Raw genomic sequence first — 16681 nt, 5'->3', positions numbered from 1 at the left:
ACCCGAACGTAACTTGCCAACGGCAAAGGGAACGGGGGAGAGGAAGGGAGGGGGCGAATTCGAGGTGATGAATGGGGGTGCACACAGGTAGAGAAAAAGAGAGAGAGAGTGTGTGTGTGTGTGTGTGTGTCTCACAATGTGAGTGTGTGTGTCACATGTGCGTGTATGTGACGCAGTGTGCGTATATATATACACACACACACTTACACACACCCCTCATCCACCCTCAACCCCAAACACACACATGGCATCCCATCCCATATTAGCTTTTTTCTTTCCCAGTTCCTTGGAAGTGAAGAAGAAAATTGAAACCTTGGGGGGGGGGGGGGGGCACACACACACACAGAAGCTGATGGGCGGCGCACCTCTATTCCCGATAAGCGACATCATCAACAACTGCAGAATGACAGGGGGAAGTCACCGCCTGCCATGAGATACCCCAGATAAGTTACCTGACCAACTCACCCAAGGGGTCGTGAGTAGCTGTTGCTGGAAATAAAAAACCTTCAGGATCCGCCGCACCTGGAGTTTTCTTCCCCCTCACCACCTTCTTCCCCTTAATCTATCCGGTCGGGGCACACACACACACAGATGATTTTTTTTTTTTTTTTTTTTTTTTAAAGATGCGTTCCCAGACCAGCTTAAAGTTATCTACTTGTTCCCCCCAAATAATCTTATTTCTACTCGCCCTCCCCAAGCAAGGACACGGTTAATAAGAGTAACGACAGACAGTGCACTAACAAGCGAGCACACATAAATCTTTGGATAAATAAACCTAGTGAAGGCTCTCAAGGCCTGACTAGCGCCGCGTCCAGTTTATGCGAAGGTCCGGGCATCTATCTGCTCTGGGATTGTTTGTTATTTGATTATTTTGGGTTGGTGGTTGTTGTTTTTCTTTTTCAATACAATCAGTTGATGTGGTGAGAGTATGTGGATCAGTCCTCACGCTTAAAGACCTTGAAACGAACGGAAACCATTGATAGAGAGAAAAATTGTTTACTGAATGAAAATAACGGAGAGTGGAGGACGTGTCAAAGTGACGCTCAGATCTTTGGCCTTTCCCCCCACCCCTTCCTGCACCCTCCCTCCTCCCACCCCCCCCTTTTTTTTAACCGCCGCTCCGTGCCCACCCCCACCTCCTGAGCTACGTTCCGGGAAGGGTGGGTGCTAATAACGCGAACGGTCACGACACGGGTGAGTGATTGTCAGCTTTGTGAAAGCCGAACACATGTGCCTAAAATGCGGTGGATAACTGCCGTCTTCTGCTTTTGATGCCCGTGTGTTGTCATAGGTCTGAGGCTGTCCGTGCTAACATGGTGGAGTCTCCACTCCTCACTGCCCACCCACCTGTTTCTGTGTATCTATATCACTGTCTGTCTTTCTCTCTCGGTGTGTCGAGAGGTTAGGACAGACTGGGAGTCTGAAATATCTATGCATTATGATCGTTTCAGTTATCACGCTGAAGAGGATTGATTAATTTGTCAATTGTGTATTATAAAAGAAGACGAGGCACATTTTGTGTCAAGCTGTCCGGCTTTGAATTATTTATACCGTTAAAGTAATATGAATACCCTTTTTCAATTAATTCTACTGCATGAACAAGCGCTTAGAAAAGCTATCGATTTATTTGTACAAAGCATCCAAGTCGCGATCCATTGCTGTTTCTTGAAGGACTAATGGTAGACTGTCATTGACGTTGAATTGACGATAATTATTTTTGATGATTATACAGCTGCACCCCGCCAAGAAGGGTAATGGCCCAGACACGTAATTATCCCATCCTAGTTCCTCACCACTACCACCACCACCCCACTCTCTCTCCTCAGTGGTGAGGTGCAAGCGAACTAACAAAGGAGAGGCAGTCAAGCGAAGATGTCTCCTCTCTGTGAGATCGCGGTGTGTGTGTGTGTGTGTGTGTGTGTGTGTGTGTGTGTGTGTGTAGTATAGAGTTTGTGTTAAAATACTTTCAAATAAATGTGGGTGGGAGAGGGAAAATATTCACTGATATACGAACCTCAGTTCTTTTTTTAATAAACACACAAAGCTAGTCCATTTTTTTGAGGAAAAATCTCTAACTTCTGGTCTAACTTTTTCACAGGACTTCGCCATCAACATTCCAGTTTCGCCTTTGTAAATGCAAACTGTGTTGTTTTTGTTGTTGAAAACATTCATTCGGGTAGAAGCAATATTCAATTTATGCATCGTACATGGAGTCAAAGGCGTCCGTTGAAAAGTAATTTAAAACGGAAACGGTAACACTTTTATGCGTTGATCCCAGATGTTCAATTAGCTTTGTTCATGAGATATTACAACAAAAATCTATGCGCACAAAATATCTTCTTTGTGAAAGGTTTCGATGGATTTGTAAAGTCCACTTTCCCTTCATGGAAAGTCAATCGTGCATGCAGACGTATACTGTCCGGTTTTAAATGTTCCACTTATCCCAAATTCAAGCAGCCACTGGGCGATGTAAAGTGAGATGGGGAAGCGAGAGACGGTTCTTGGGGTAGGAAGGTGACAGGGAATCAGAATCGGGGAATTCCTGGAAAGACTGATCGAGGAAACATGGGCAGAGGAAGGGACAGAGATAGAGAGAGAGGAGACGGAGCGGCTGTGGATGTGGGTGGGGGGGATGGGGTGAGCAAAAGGAAAGCAAAGAGCAAGCGAACAGAGTGTGTGTGATAGAGACAGTGATAAATTGCGAGAGAGATACAGAGAAAAATAAGAGACAGAGAGAAACAGAGACAGAACAGGGATCAAATACGAAAAGAGAGGGACAGAGAACAAGTGATATTCAGCACTGCCACTGTCGCGACGTTGGAAAAAAAAAAAAGAAAAAAAAAAGAACTTCATAGAATAGCCCAACAAAAGCAAAAGTCTGCGTGATTTGACACATGGCACGTGTGGGAGTGGCTGACATGGGAAACGTCCACACACACACACACACACACACACCTCATGCGCGCGCACCCCCTCTCTCCCACCCCCTCACCCTCGCCCCCACATACAATACACACACCCACACCTACCCCACACTCCACGTATACACCCTTTCATACACACACCCTCACATTGGCAAAGAAACACGTGTGCCTTTAGCAATGAGACACGGCCATTCGGGAAGTGGTAAAACATCGTTGACGAAAATCCGGGTGCAATCTGACCAAGAGATAATCTCGGGTGGGAAAGGGTTGACAAACACGGAAGTGCGGCTGGGGAAAGGGGTGAATCGTCAGTTAAAATGGTTAAGTTACCGTTTACTTAAGAGAGAGCGAGAGAGATTGATTCAAAACTTTCTTACTCAAGAATAAAGATTTCAGATACAGGCTAGTCTTTCAATCTGACCCTGTGACAATATAACAATAACAATAAAAACGATGGTATAATGATAATCATCATCATCATCATCATTATCACCATCATCATCAGAACAATAATCATCATTATGATGGTAATAATGACCGTTATAACAATTGCAAGAAAGTAACAAAAAGAACACACACACACACACACATATATATATATATATATATATATATATATATATATATATATATATTTCTTTTTAGTACACGTTTTGTGTGTTTATTAGCGAGAAAAGGAGAAGAACTGAGGTTCTTATGTGTGTGTGCGCGCGTGTGCGTGCGTGCGTATGTGTGTTGAAAATGACGTGCTTTTTTCACGATGATTTATTCATTTCATTTTTTTAATGTTTTAGTTCTAGTATATGTCCTTTTTGTTCTAATGTCCTATTCTAAGTGCACACGTTAAGACATATACAAATGATACATTTTGGGTGGCATGGACATCTTTTCTTATATTCGATGACTTATAAACATGATATATACATTTATTGACAGTTGTTTTGCTTAGAATACTATACATGTTCGTCATTATGTTTTATATTTCATCTCTAGTTTGCTTTCATCGTGTTTTCGTCCGTTTTGTCATTTCCTCCCTTTCTTATATACGTATTCATGTCAATTGTTTATGTCTTATAAAAATGAAAATCAAAAACATGTTAAAAAGAAAAGAAGAGAGACACAGATGGAGAGAGAGAGAGAGAAGAAGAGAGACAAAGAATGAGAGAGAGATGGGGTGCTTGTACCACCTGTGTTTATTTTTCGTTGGTTGTTTTTGTTTTTTGTTTTTTTGTTTTTTTGGTTTTTTTTTTTTTGTTGTTGTTGTGTTGTTGTTGTTTTTGGGGGGGGCGTTAATGATAAGAAAGGGATTTGAAAAAACGTTTTCCTTCTTCTCTTCCAATACACGTGGCCTGTCTCCACTGCATGGGTTTCAAGCATATATCTGCCCTGTTATCACTTTGGCCGCATTCTAAGACAGCCAGAAAAATACACCGCCTATTCAAAACGAAAAAAAAAAAAGAAGAAAAAAAGGTATACATCAGAAAGCAAATCAAATAAAAATTGATAGATCTAAAAATAAAAATAAAAAAAAGAATAATACACAATAATACACAGTGGTGTGGTTAAAGGAACTGAGGCGACACATACAAATATTACAAGAAGAAGAAAAGGAAGATAAAACAGCTGCTGGTTATATTGGCTTTGGGCCTATAATTTGTGGAGCAGAAGTTTTCGTATTCTCGACTTGAAGGAACGTAATGAATCGCACGTCTTGATGTATAAGGGAAGAGAGATGGACTTTAAAAACTGGATTTGTACAGGTCAATGCGCGCGCGTAAAGAAAAGCTTAACAATGTAGACTGGTAATTTCGCAAACGGACAATTATCAAATGTCAGTTTCATCACGGCTATTTAACTTCAAATCACAGTGGTGGCCGAGGTCTTCCCTCGCGCTTATTCACATGACAAAAGATTTGGGAGTTTCGCCAGTTGTCGTTTACAAACACACACACACACACACACACACACACACACATATATATATATATATATATATAGATAGATAGATAGATAGAGAGAGAGAGAGAGAGAGAGAGAGAGATTTACACACGCGCACACACACATTATATATATATATATATGTATGTATGTGTGTATATATATAGCAACCCATGTATTTTCTATAACTGTTGTGCTGTTTACGCTCCAATGTTTGCAGCTGAAAAGATCGGAGACGAACTATTACGGAGGCGTGGGCGTTTTCTTTAATTGCGTCTAAGATGCTACACATTGGAAAACCGTATGATTTCTTCCCAACGGCCCTCGCACACCCCCTAGCCCCCCCCCCCCTCCAACTCCCCCTCCTCTCCCCCCCTCCCTTTCACTCTGCATAAAATCGAGAATCGTTCACACTAATTATTTCCACTTTGAAAACACCACCGTTTGTGCAGTCGCGTCGTTTTCAATGATATATTTGCCCCGAAATTAAATTCGCTCCCTAGCTCTGTGAAGCCACCACACATAAAAATGAGCTTCTCCAAAGAAGGTTGAAAGGACCAGTTGTAGCCCACGTCATTTAGAGTTTAATTCTTTTTGTTCAACACCCCTAATTTTCTTTGTGTTTTACAAAGGTGGTTTTTTTAAATAATTTTTTTAATAAAATCATTCAAACATAGTTGTTGCACACCTGCACCCACCGTTGTTCTGTTTGTTAGTTGTTCAGTATCAGCCCCTGTTTCCTTCCCTGCTGATCATCAAGCATAGTCAGAACGATTCTCTCTGAAAAAGAGAAACTGACTTGTGATCTGGTACTAATAGTGACCACAGTACCAATACAAAAATGAAACACGCACTTCAAAAGACACGCGGACACAAAACTAGGAAGCAAAATACAATGCCATATTAATGTTACTGAAATTCTCTTTTGGCCGTCCTTCTCAAATATCTGTCAGACTTCAAAGAATCCAGAACAGTACTGCCAGCCTCATTTGCAGAGGTCCTAAACCTGACCAGATTTCTCCCCTCCTTCAGTCTCTCCACTGGCTGCCTGTTTCAGACCGAATCGACTACAAAGTATCCACTCTGACGTCTTCTGCAGTCAGCGGCTCCTCCATATCTATGCTCCGTACATCTCGGGAAACCTCACGTCAGAACTAAGACTTGCGGACAAAGGACATTCTTTTCAAGCCCCAAGACATAGTACAGACAATCACCGACACACTGACTCACTCACTTCTTTTAAATCTGACCTCAAAACTTTTTTATTTTTATTTCAACAACATAGTTTGTCGTGGAATGCCGCTTTTCAAAGTATATACTCCTGTACATATATACCTGACTATGTGTGTATACATGTAATCAAATATGTATACTCCTGTACATATATACCTGACTATGTGTGTATACATGTAATCAAATATGTATATGTACAAATATCACATATGCATGCACGTAGGGGGTACGTATGTAAGACTGTATATCTTTGTTTTTAGTTTACTACGTACGCTTTGGTTGTATAAGCAGTATTGTTGTAATGTGTTCTGTAGAATATTGTGTGTTTTGTAAAGTACCTAGAGCAATTATTCTGGACAGAGTGCTGTACAAGTATAATTATATTATTTCTAAATCAATATTATTAAAAGTAATACCATATACATATTTCTTTTTTTTCCCCTTTTGCTGTCCCGTCATCTGACAGAACTCCCACACCACTCATTCCCCAGCCACACAGCCAAACGCCACTTCGTTTGCCGCATTCTCAGCGCCGGCAGTCCAGAAGGAATTTTCGATTTTCAGTCGTTAGGAGGTCGCACATCAGGAGATTCTGCACTGTTGCCGAATCACCTCAGTGTTGTTCAGTATTGCATGTTCTGATTCAATACACGCAAGGCAGCAATTACTAAGCGACAAAACTAGCAGACTGAGTTGAGCGTGCCGAGTTGAACGTGCCCTCTAGAGAGCAGATCACCACAACGTCCCTACAAGGGCAATGAATCTGCCGACATAAGACCTTAGCAGGACTCACCCCCAGCACAGAAGTGAAGAGAGGGTGGAAACTAAGGTCACCATGAGAACAGGGCACGAAAAGCCATAGAAATACTGGGACTTTGTTTCATATACTGATGACAAAATGGAGACGATGATGCTGTTGCCATAGCGGTTGGTTTAGGTTAAGGACGTGACAATGCTGTACTCTACGCTTCCTTTCATAATGTGACTCAGCGTTAATCAGGGCGAGAAAGACACTGTCTGCTATGTCGTTCAGGAAAATTAAACAACACTCTCAAAGACACATCCGTGAAGTGGATAATCCTCTATTTTGTGTCATAGCAGCCAGTTCTTGGTAGGAATCGGCCACGGGCGCAGAAGGAAATCGCCGGGATTTTTAATTAAAGACGATGGATGTAGCTGGCTGAGTGCACCGAGCGTGTCTTGAATACGAAGATAACCTTCAAGGTAAATTGCACTCACAGGTTCATACCATGTCAAGGGTAACTTGCTTTAAGGCAAAATGATTTTTGTCTTGAGCACCACCCCAGGATGGAGTGAGGAAAATCGAAGTAAACTGCCTTTCCCATGGACACAGCACCATACCGAATTGGAACTTTGAACACTGACCAATGGTGAACACTGGTTCAGATGTCCAACGTCTAACCGGCGCCTCAAAGTAGAACACAGAGAACTCAGTCAATCGATGTGTCCCATTTCTTTGTGAGAACGTCAGTTTAGTAAGGTGAAAGATTTAATTAACAAGGACAGACATTTTATGCATCTTCCTCTTTCATTTGGATAACGAAGACGTGATTTTAGTCTGGATGAAACATGGACATAAATGCAATGCTTCTTGTTCCTTGTTCTTTCTGGGAAACGAAAATCGAACAGTTTTAACTTCGGAGCCACCACAGTTCATCTACAATGGGTCAGCATATTATCTATATCCACTAAGTTACAAGCAACCGTTAACTGCATATTTTCACACACACACACACACACACACACACACACATACACAAACACGCGCGCGCGCGCGAAATGTAAAAAAAAAAAGGGGGGGGGCGGGGTGAGTCAAATGAAAAAGAGATTGGACAAAATGGAAGGAAGAGGTCGCCAAATGAAATCCTCTTCAGTGTGGTGTCTGTAACGATAACAGAGCGTATAAATTTCAGACACTCCAAGTCTGAACCTTTTTGTACCTCGACAGAACGCAAGAAGGCGAAAATATTTATGAAGGTCACCGACCTGTATACATTTAGCGTGCACGTGTTGCACAAACGTCTTAAATAAAAAAAAATAAATGAGGAAGAACAAAACAGTCACTAAATGTGCAACAGTGAGCTCACCGAGAACAAAGAAAATCCCAAGACTACTGTTTTTGGCTTGGGGCTGTCAGTGCTGCTGTCTGTCAGTCATAATGTATTAAAAAATAAATATGCCAACATCTCTGGTCACATTGCAGCTTTCGTTTATGTACCTTGTCGGGGAGATGGACGGACAGAAAGAAAGAGAGACAGAAACAGAGACAGAGAGAGACAGCGGGAGAGATGTTATGACATGACATTATTTATTCAGTGCCAAAAGCCATTTTGACAAAAAGGGGGTGGGGGTGGGGGTGCAAAAATGAATAAATATATACAATGAACCAGGATACACCGCAACAACTGGGGGAAAATCCTCACAAGGACTACCCATGGTCATAAATCATTTGCTTTTATATTCAATAATGTATGTATCTATCTATCTATATATTACCATATTCTATGAATACATATATAAATATGTGCACATTTCAATTGCCTTTCTTTATATATATACTGTCCGCATATTTTCCAACACTTTTGTCTGCAATTAAAGGTTACAGCCAGAAACCTGGAAAAAGCTGTTACCATTTCTTCATTCTCGCATTTGAGCACGTGTTGCATGCGAGTCAAATCATTCTTAAATCTTCAGTGAATGTATTTGTTGCTGATGTGTGTGCATGCATCACAGTGGAACAAAACGTGAGTTTCGTCCCCTTTCTCGTAATCACACACTGGGCGATCACTGTCTGCCTCAGACTCGGCCTGACACCGTTCTCTGTGGCTCCTCCGTCCGCACGGAGGGAGGGAGAGGGAGGTGAGAGAGACAGACAGACAGACAGACAGACAGCTAACCAGCCAGCCAGCCACACAAACAGACACTGAGATCGATAGAACCTAAATCAGCGGAGAGAGAGAAAGAGAGGGAGGGGCGTGTTTTCTCTTTTCTTTTTGCTTTTCAATGTGGATCATACGCGATCACACAAAGGCATATGCACTAAGCCCGGCTGGGCACGGCTCCTTACGCCTACAGACTATAGAAAACCAAAGAAACTTGTGACCGAACCTCTTACAATATGGGCCACGTCCTGGTGCCGACTGCTCACTCCTAGTTTTCACCAACTTCACTTTCTGTTCGACTTTCCTTGTCGAACACACACACACACACACACACACACACACACACACACACACACACACAAACAAACACACACACACGCACGCACGAGCGCGTGCGCCCGCAAAATAATAAAAAGACTGGAGAAGAGAAGGGTAGAAGAGAGGAAGAAGAGTAGAGAGATCGAGAGAGAATGAGAGGGGTTAGGGAGAGAGGGAAAGACACACACAGAAAAGTATTTATATATATATATATATATATATAAGAGAGAGAGAGAGAGGGAGGAGGTGGAGATTGGCGAGCAAGCATTTGATTATTGAATGAAGCTTTACAGTATGGAATACATCTTAAAAAAAATTATTAAAAAAAGCCCATGTATTTTTTCTGTCTTTTTTTTCTTTTGTCTAGAGAGAAAAGGAATGGAGAGGGTGTGTATAGAGGTGGGCACACACACACAAAATAGAGAGGTGGGCGCACACACACACACACACACACACACACACACACACACACACACACGCACACATACACACGCGCGGGTTATATGAGAGAGAGAGAAGGTGGAGATTGGAGAGCAAGCATTTGATTGTCGACTGAAGCTTTACAGTATGGAATACATCTTAAAAAGAAGTCCATGACTTTTTTCTGTCTTTATTGTTCTTTTGTTTAGAGAGAAAAGGAGTGGAGAGGGTGTGTAGAGAGGTGGGCACACACACACACACACACAATGCACACACTCACACACGCACACACACACAAAACATCGAAAGATGTTGCACTATAATCACTGCCACCTGACCAGACACACAGAGAACAATGTAATCGATCAACTTTGCTGATACAAGTATTAAACAGGCCAAATTAAAAAAATATCGTGAAGAAAATTAAGGCCTAAGTATCAAGAAAAAATCTTACCTTTCTGGTTTTCATGTTTGGGTATTCCGCTTTGTGTTCGAAACAGATGGGCTTTAGAAAGGAAAAAAACCTACAACTACAAAGTTGTATAAATCTAAACACAAAGCAAAACTAATAAGTAACTACTTACTAAAAAAATTTTTTTTAAAGAAAAAAAATCAGTCATGTAATTCTTGTCATCCACACCGTCATATTCTTCTTCACTGCACTGATGAAAGTACCGGCAAGACTACCACGAAAAAAATAAACAAAACAAAATGACGCGCTAAAGAATCAAATTAATGATCGTCTGCCTCTGCACGTAACAGTCGAGTCTAACGGTCTATCGGCGAAAGCTCTGAAGGCCAACTTGACCCCTGACGAGCCCCTTATCGTCTGCCTCTATGAAAACAGTTCCTTTATATACTGATCCGCGAGCTTATCTCTTGAACGAAAAGGGGATGGGAAAACAAGGCTGATGGGTGGGCGGCTGGGTGTGGACAGCCAATGAAAATGCCTGTCAATCGGAGGAGGAAGGACACGCACGCGCAGACCACGAGCTATGTCTCTGACTCCGTCATTGGCCTCACCCGTCTGCGAAAAGGGCGTGGTTTTTCACGCTCCTCATGATTACGAAAGCTGTATGGAAAAAAAAAGAAAAGAAAAAAGCCTACTCGCCCTTAACTCCCTTGACTTCTGCTGACAAGTAGCATGCGGTCGTCCATGAAAAGACTGTCACCTCACGGATATAAGACTGTGATAGCAGGCCTGGATGTCAGTCGCAATTCTTTCTCCTTTTTTCCGCCTTCTTCGTCAACTGAGATCAGTAAAATCTCCACCCTTATCCCACGAACCGCCTGACCGCGATGCGAATCCAAGACCCTCAGACTGAAAATCCAACGCTTTGGCCATCGGCTGTCTGTTATTCCAGTTTGTATTTCAGTATCTCTATGATACGTGGATTGAACTGACGAGATGTGACAGACTTACAATAAATGAGGAAATGGCTTCAGCCCAAAACTCTTCACTTGACATGACATGAGATCAACTATTTGTTAATTCGTGCAAAGCATTTACCCAGTTCGTTTTCAATAAATAATGCTAACACACCCAGACAGCCATGCAATAAATGCAATCCATTGCCATTAATGAACTCGCCGCTAAACACTGCATTCTAACACACAGTCCTCGCATCCACAAACTAGAACATAAAAATCACATCTTTCAGGCAAATTAGTCAAATACTACCCAAGCATCTCCATACTAGACTGGTGTGACTGTCCACAACATCTGCTATCGTGTGGGTGAATGTAAATGTACATTTAAGAAATACAGTTTTGTTTTTCTAACACGATCTCATTGGGATGGGAGCTTGCACAGTGAAAAAAGCTGGGTGGGAGGAGGATGGGGGTAGAGAGAGAAGGGGTGAAGGATTTTGAAGGCTTATGAGATATATATATATATATATATATATGTGTGTGTGTGTGTGTGTGTGTGTGTGTGTGTGTGTGTGTGTTTACATCTTAATTTACATATTTTTTACAACTAAGCTTCAGTTTATCTGTATTTTATTTCTTCATTTTTGGATATGTCGAAATGTGATTTTCTGTAGTTTTGTAAGGTTATTAAACCAGTCTTGTGCTCTGAAATTACTGTATACTTTCATGACGAATTCCGCTTTGATTTTCACGTACAAAAGCTATCGCTCCTCCCGAGTGTCCACATTGCTGCGACAGCTTTACACTGTATGACTCACATTGACTGCTATATCTTCTGAACATTTTTTTTTTCAAGAATAAACGTCGGTTTTGGTTTTGTAAAACACCAACAAAAACAACAACATAATAATAATAATAATTAATTAATTGATTAAAAACAATATAAAAAAAATCGTGAAAAGAAAGCAAGAAATCGACCTTTTTTTTGTTTGTTTAATTCTGTGAGAGAAAATAACGCAAGCTTCACATAGATCACGATATCAAACTTCAGTTGCGTCCGACATTCGTCACAGCACTGAGTAGCAGTCAGTCGATTTGAGTTTTAACGCCATTGAGGTCAGGTTGTTAAAAATAGATAGATTTCGCTGCAGTGACTGTCAGAGGCTTGTTCATTGCCCGCCACAGTTCACAACGTTCACAAGTTTTAAACTCGCCTCGCCCTTTATCTTATCTTTCAGGTTTATCACAATCACCACCTCTCTCCCATCACTCGCACCACCTCCCCTCATTACTCCCCCCCCCCTACACACCCCCCTACCCCCCAGCAATCCCCTCCACGACCGACACTTCCGCGCCCAACCCCTTTCCTGTTCCGTCTATGTCCGCCCACGCCTCCCTCACCGTGCTTCGTATTGGATTTGTTTTGAAGTTGCTTGACCCCGTCCAGTTCTGTGTCATGGCTGTGCGTGTGTGTGCGTGTGTGTGTGTGTGCGCGCGCGCGCGCGTGTGTGTGTGTGTGTTTCTTCTCCCTCTTCCACTGGTGTGTTCGGTGGGACAGTGCACGAGCGTGTAACAGTGTAACACTGATACACAAATGGTGCACCCACTATATTATGTAGTGCATAACTGGTACACCCACCATATAATGATATACTGTACGAATGGTACGCAAATGATACATCCACCATAGTGAAAAACTGGTACACCCACCATATAACATTGTGTATAACTGGTACACCCACCATATAATATAGTGTATAACTGAGTAGTACACCCACCATATAATATAGTGCATAACTGGTACACCCACCATATAATATGTGTATAACTGAGTAAGTACACCCACCATATAATATAGTGTATAACTGGTACACTGACCCACCAAATAATATAGTGTATAACTGGTACACCCACCATATAATATAGTGTATGAAATGGTACACCCACCATATAATTCAGTGTATAACTGGCAAACCCACCATATAATATAGTGTATAAATGGCACACCCATCATATAATATAGTGTACGAATGGTACACCCACAATAGCGTACAAATGGCACAGACACCACATAATATAATGTATATATGGCACACCAACAATATAACAGTCTATAAATGGCACACCCACCATATAACATAGTGCACGAATGGTACACCACAATATAGTGTATAAATGGCACATTCACTATACAATATTGAGCATAACTAGTACACATACGATATACTATTGAGTATAAATGGTACACCTACCATACATATTCTACAGTGTATAACTGGAACACCCACCTGGTACACCCACCATACAATATAGTGTACAAATGGCACATCCATCATATAACATAGATAATAACTGGAGCACCTACGATATATAGTGTATAACTGGTACACAAATGGTACATCCCGGCCCACCAAATAATATAGTATATAACTAGTACACCCACCATATTATATAGTGTATAACTGGTACATCCACCATATAATATGTCTAAATGGTATACCCGTCATATAATATAGTGTATAACTGGTACACCCACCATATAATATGGTATATAACTGGTACACCAACCATATAATATAGTGTACGAATGGTACACCCAACATATACTACAGCGTATAACTGGTACACCGGTCATATGATATGGTGTATAACTTTTACACCCACCATATAATATGGTGTATAACTGGTATACCCACCATATAATATGGTGTGTAACTGGTACACCCGCCATATGATATGATGTATAACTGGTACATCCACCATCTGGACAACCTGGGACTGTCACCCTGGGAACGTCCACCAATTTTTACAGCCAGGTTTTTCCCTGTTAACGTCAGACGAACCTGCCCCCAACACTGACGTCTATCCAGAACCTTCCCCCCACCCCCACCCCCACCCTCGAACAACACAACCTTCACCGAACCAACGCCCAAGCCCTGAACAACTTGACACAAAGGGCTTTTAGCCAATAGGTCGTTACACTCCGCTTCTAGCAATCGATCTGATTCTAGACATCCTGCACAAAACATTTCCTGTGAGTTATATTACTTTCTCACTCACTTATTCCTCCTATTTCGACCTTGTGCTCTCCCCCCCCCCCCCCCCCCGTCTCTCTCTCTCTTGTTCTGAGCGATGAGACTGAGACAGTGTGTGTGTGTGTGTGTTTCGTGCTAACATGTAGTGGTATTATAATAAGTACAGTCATGTTGCAACCCATAGTTTTCGACTCTGTCAGAGGTGGGGGTGTTATTGAACCATTTTTATACTGATTCAGTCGCTACACTTTCGAGCAGTCATCTTCAAAGGTTTTTTGTTGTTGTTGTTTTTTAATCGTCTGCACTGACGTGTACGTGACATTTCTCACGAAAAACGCCGTGAAAATTGTCGTTTGAACAGATCTCACAAAAGTAAGGATTCCAAACTTAGAAAATTAATTAGCCTCAACTGATAAGATCCAGCGCAGAGAACTATGTATAATTGTAACCTACGTACCGGAAGGCGGGTTCATTATCTCGCTGAGCTGCTGGCTCGATGTGGTATCTTCTTGGTGCATCGCTGCACAGAACAACGGTGCACTTCGGTCAGCCAGAACGAGTGAAGTGAAAGGAACGTTGGCTGCCACTCCAAAAATACACACGGAAAAGGAAGAATATTCGTTTTTGTCTGTTTCATTACTGGGGGTTTTTTCCCGTTCCGAGGCCAAAACATGGTTGCTGGTGAATTAAACTGGTCTTGTCTTGTATTGTCATTTCTTGTCTTGTCTTGTCCCAGCCTTCGTGCAGTCTTGTGTCTTTGCTGTCACTGTGTGTTGAAGCGGGGAACGTACAGTTTGCAGTTTCCGGTGTGTGCACGCAGAAAAGGCACGTACTTCACGAATTATTCCGCTTTCGGATTTTGAAGGGTTGGGTGGGTGGACAGAGTCTGACCTGAAACTTCGTATCTGAAGTCGTGTGTGAGTATTTTTCACGTTACACAGGTTACAGCTATTGAACTTACGTTTCACATACTTTGTAAAGGAGCCTCTCTCTCTCTCTCTTGTTTATGTTTTCATTATATATATATATTTTTTTTTTTTTTTTTTTTTTTTTTAGAAAGCCTTGAATTTGGTCTTCTTATGGAATTAACAATTGTGCATGTCATGGTGTGTGTGTGTGTGTGTGTGTGTGTGTGTGTGTGTGTTGCTCTTTGTCGGTCCATTTCTTTTTAATGTTTGTTTTTGTTTTGTTTGTTTGTTTTTTCTTTTTCTTGTTAGCATCATTTTTTTAAATATCACCGGAGCTCGGTGGAGTCAGAGGATGCAGTACACTGACCCTTGTGGGTACATCTGCACTGCTGCATCATCAGCTGCCTTGTCAAGTTCATGGCCTGTTTGAGACCCAAGACTTGGCTTCATCCCGAAGTGGTTGACATCGGCCGTACCTGATGCGCCTGGTACCCGGCCTTCACTTCCACCCCGGTATGACTCGAGCCCTGAACTGACGACGACACGACCTGATCACAGGGCGCAAGTCAATAAACAGATGGTTCAACTCAACAGCTCTCCTCGTCATTCCCATCCAAAGGCCTCAGACGTACAGGGTCCTTAATCCCCACTTCATTTCCACACCTTTCCCAGAGGGCCCGGATACGGAGGAGGCCTTTCCCCCAGTCATCCGGATGGTCTCCCGTGTTGGCAAGATGACGCTGTGCGCCAGGATGACTGGATTGGTCCCGTCTCGAAAAGGGACGCGTCTTCTCCTTGTGTCAACCCCCCTCCCCCTCCTGCGCACGCGCGGACGCACACACACACACACACACACACACACACACACACACATTAACGAAAACACACACACCGACGCAGAAACAAGCATTCCCTGCATGCGCTCATACACACACGCACTCAATACGCACACTCATGTAGAGACATACATCTACACACATGCGCGCGCGCACTGAACACACATACACGCGCGCGTCCGAGCACACACACACACTTACTCATCAAAAATCGCACTTGTGAACAGACGTTAAACAAGGAACAGACGTTAAACAAGGCGTGTCACTGCGTTCGGACAAATCCATATGCGCTACACCACATCTGCCAAGCAGAGACCTGACCAGCAGCGTAACCCAACGCGCTTTGTCAGGCCTTGAGGCTTTTTCTGAATGTTCTCTCTCTCTCTCTCTCTCTCTCTCTCTCTCTCTCACAAAAAAAACACAACAACAACAACAAAAAACAAACACACACACACACGCGCGCGCGCGCGCGCGCGCGCACGCGCACACACACATTTTTGCGCACGTGCATACACATAACAGAAAGAGATCGAAGCGAACACACACAAGCATCAAAACACAAACGATGTGGCGAATCATTTTTAATACATTATCTTTGATATGAAAAATCTAAAAGTAGTATCCATCAAATACAGAAAAGTCACAGCTTTGAATATTCAACGAAAGACCTCCACGGAGGGGGGACGGAGGGGGGTGGGGGTATGGGGGGGCGGGGGGAATGACACAAAGCAAATAGCAAATAAATGAAAGAAAAATAGACGGTTATAGCAGCCATCAGCCTCTAAAACTAATACA

Source organism: Babylonia areolata, chromosome 2 (genome assembly GCF_041734735.1).
Source record: "Babylonia areolata isolate BAREFJ2019XMU chromosome 2, ASM4173473v1, whole genome shotgun sequence".
Lineage (NCBI taxonomy): Eukaryota > Metazoa > Mollusca > Gastropoda > Neogastropoda > Buccinidae > Babylonia > Babylonia areolata.
The sequence above is the reverse complement of the archived record's forward strand: the minus strand, read 5'-3'. Positions refer to the sequence as shown.